Here is a 4,047-nt window from a genome sequence, read left to right on the forward strand (position 1 = left end):
TTCCAGAACCCAGAAGATCCACGTTTCTTTCTGTATTAGTTATTGTTAAGGACAGCTGCCATCTCTGTAGGATGCCTGTTGCCTCTCTAGGGCCTCCCTGACTGGGCAAAGGGAGATCCTTTTGTATGAGATCCAGGCCTTATTGGCTGACAGCTGACCTATTGCCCTCAGGCTTGCCTTTGTGGACTGATACTTAACGGCTGAGTCACAAGGCCTGTTCATTCTAAGGTGGCAGGGAGCCCCAAGGCTCCATCTTACCCAGAACATTCCTGGGAAGTGTTACAGAAAAATAAAGCTGGTTATTAGTTAATGATGGTAAAGACAGATTTTTCAATAGTACAGCAATAGAGGAAAGAGTCTGCTTTAATATAGAACTGAGTTTGGTTCTGGGCTGTGTACAGGTGACATGGTCTTTTAAACAGAATGGGTCGTCTGCGTGGCTAGTCGGTAGAGTGTCCGATTCTTGATTTCAGCTCAGGTCATGATTCCAGGGTTGTAGGATCGAGCCCCATGTGGGCTCTACCCTGAACATGGAGGCTGCTTAAGATTCTCCCCCCTCTTGGGGCGCCTGGGTGGCGCAGTCGGTTAAGCGTCCGACTTCAGCCAGGTCACGATCTCGCGGTCCGTGAGTTCGAGCCCCGCGTCAGGCTCCGGGCTGATGGCTCGGAGCCTGGAGCCTGTTTCCGATTCTGTGTCTCCCTCTCTCTCTGCCCCTCCCCAGTTCATGCTCTGTCTCTCTCTGTCCCAAAAATAAATAAAAAACGTTGAAAAAAAATTAAAAAAAAAAAAGAAAAAAAGATTCTCCCCCCTCCTGTCTCTCTCTCTCTCTCTTTCCCTCCCCCGGCCCTTCCCCTGCTCACTCGTGCTCTCTCTCTCTCTCTCTCTCACTCTCTCTCTCTCTCTAAAATAGAAAATTAAAAATTAAAAAAAAGGGGGGCGGAGAATGAGGGAGTAGGGACAGGGAGCAAGTGGAGGCTTGAGCAGAGTCAGAAAAGTAAAAAAATTACCAAAGGCCAGAAAGTGGTCAATATCAAAGTGATTAGGCCTTTAATTTGGCACTTACCCAGTCAGGCTCCTACTGCCCCACAGAGACTGGGACCCAGGGACCATGTCCTTCCTGATGGTTATATTGCAAAGGATTGACTCCCAGGTCCTTGAGGAAGACGCTCCTGGGTTCTAGAAGGTACACATACATCTGAAAGGGACAGAGAAAGAATATACAATACCAAGTTTTTAAAATAAATGCTCTAAGAAAACGGAGGACAGGGGCCTACGGCAAATGTTAGGTGGCACTAATAGTAGATTCTTTTGTTTGTTTGATTGTTTGTTTTGAGACAGACACAGGGTGTGAGGCAGGGGTAAGGGGCAGAGGGAGAGAGAGAGGAGAGAGGAGAGAGGAGAGAGGAGAGAGAGAGAGAGAGAGAGAGAGAGAGAGAGAGAGAGAGAGAATCTCAAGCAGGCTCCAGGCTGAGTGTGGAGGCCAACACAGGCAGAGCTGATCCCACAACCCTGGGATCATGCCTAGACCTGAAGTCAAGAGTCAGACACTCAACTGACTGAGTCACCCAGGCGCCCAGACAAATGGCAGATTCTTTTGGCAGCCTTGAGCTTTTCAGACAGGAACTCAAGGGGCACCTGGCTGGCCCAGTCAGTAGAGCATGTGACTCTTGAGCTTGATCCCAGGGTCGTGAGTTCAAGCCCCACACTGGGCTTTGAGCCTACTTAAAAAAAAAAAAAGGCACTTAAGGAACTCAAGGAGGGCTGGTCATCCGGGTGACATGGTGACCTTGGGCTGCTACAAGCCATACCAGATACTTTTTCAAGTCTCCGTGTGGAGGGAGTGGACAGTCTTGTTCACGTTGAAAATTGCAGTTCTTAGAGGCCAAGGTTGAGGCCTCGTCCAGAAGTAGGATCAGAGGAGCCTAATAAAATTTGGTCAAGGTGCGAGTCTTTGTCAAAAGGAAGGTAGAAGTCAAGGAGGCTGTTCCTGCTGAGGTTACTAGAGGCTCGCAACTGAGCGATGTGTCTGTTCCAATGCTCTACATGTGGCGGAAGAAGAACCAAGATAACAACGAATCAGGCTGGCCTCTGTAGAAGAACATAGATTCTCTCTTCAGTGGTCTCCTGCTAGTGGACTCCCAGCCCTTCCTGATAGGGTTCACCTTGGTGTGCATCGGAATCCTTGGGAGAGTATGTTAAAATGTGATTCTGGGCTCCACCTCCAGATTCAATACAGGGCCTGTGAATCTGCATATTTAACAAGCCCTCAGGTGCTTCTGACACAAGAGGCCACTTTTGAGAAATTGGCTTGAAGTATAAACATAGCCTCTCCAGGTGCCTCCCTGACTCTCTTGGTTAAACATCAGGCTCTTGATTCCGGCTCAGGTCATGATCTCACAGTCATGAGCCCTGTGTCGGGCTCCATGCTGGGCATGGAGTCTTCTTGGGATTCTCGATCTCTCTCTCTCTCTCTCTCTCTCTCTCTCTCTCTTACAAACAAACAAACAAACAAACAAACAAACAAAGTCTCTCAAATAGATACACAGACAACCAGAAACCTTCTTCAGGCAAACACCCACAGTAATGACCTCTTGCCCAAGAAACTCCAACAGCATCATGCATTCCCCAGGCAGCACGATCCTACATACGCCATTTCCATATTGTTCTGGAACTCTCTGAGCACTGCCAATCTCATGGGAGCGAGTGCTTCTCTGACATCATCCAAGACATCCTGCATACTTCGGGCTTCAAGATTATTTTTTGTCTTTTAGCCATAGGGGCGGTTTCAATAAATGTCAGAGAGCAAGCTGGTAAAGGCCTTGCAGATGGAAATTCTCAAGTCCCAGGAGACTGCTGAGAGGCACTCACCAGCTTATGCCATAAGCCCCCGTCTATGCCCTACACAGGGCTACCACACAGAGCATTTGTCCCTACCAACACTCCACATTTTCTTCTACACTGGGTGGGTGCAGGCAATCTTATTTGTTCCCATTTTGCATGTCTAATTAATTTTTTTTTATTTTATACATTGTTTAATCAAAGTTTTATTGAAGTAATCTCTACACCCAACATGGGGCTCGAACTCAGGACCCCGAGATCAAGAGTCACATGTTCTTCCAGTTGAGCCAGCCGGGCGCCCTGGCATGTCCAATTACTACTGCTTGCAGGGTGGATTCATCTCTCCTCTATTTGACAACCCCAGGCAGGGGAGACGTTCCCCAGTCAGATACAACGTCCATCTGATGCTGGGTGACCCGGAGGCGTCCGCTCAGCCCATCCACCAGACATCATTGAGGGTCTTACTCCTGTCCCAAGAAAAGAATTCAAGGACAGACCAGAGAGTGGTTGAGCAGTGCGAGGGAAGGGTTTATTAAAAAGAGAGCACCTTCTGGAGATGTGAGAGCAGGAGAGCGCAAGAGTCAGCTGCACCCAGGGTTTGGGGGCTCTTTCATTGACAATGTTAACTACGGGTAGAGTGGAATATTTATTATTTGGGGAGGGGATTTCTTTGGGAGCAGAGTCTTGCAATTCTTCTTCCTTACTTGGTCAGGGTCTCAAGGCCTTCTTTGTCTGGGGCCTGTCTGGTTTGATCTGGCTTCTTGCGGCCCTGCCTGTGGAATGCTGCGAGGGCAGGTTGCTAACTGTCCCGATAGCAGCCTCGGCCTCCAACTCCCCATTTGTTGGCCTCCAGGCATCCGGTTAAAAAGCCTAACTAACCGCAGCCTCTGACACATCCTCATAATACAATCAGGTGAAAGAGACCTCAGCACTTCACAAAAAGCCTGTTCAAACATTTCATTTTTTTTCCAAAAATTTTTAATGTTTGTTTATTTTTGAATGAGACACAGTGCGAGCGGGGGCGGGGCGGGGAGAGAGGGAGACACAGAATCTGACGCAGGCTCCAGACTCTGAGCTGTCAGCAGATCCCGACCCAGGGCTGGAACCCACGAACCGGTCACCCGCCCCGATGCGGGGCTCAAACCCACGAGCTTTGAGATCATGACCTGAGCTGAAGTCGGTCGCTTAACCGACTGAGCCACCCAGGCG

This window comes from Panthera uncia, chromosome E1 (genome assembly GCF_023721935.1).
Source record: "Panthera uncia isolate 11264 chromosome E1, Puncia_PCG_1.0, whole genome shotgun sequence".
Taxonomy (NCBI): domain Eukaryota; kingdom Metazoa; phylum Chordata; class Mammalia; order Carnivora; family Felidae; genus Panthera; species Panthera uncia.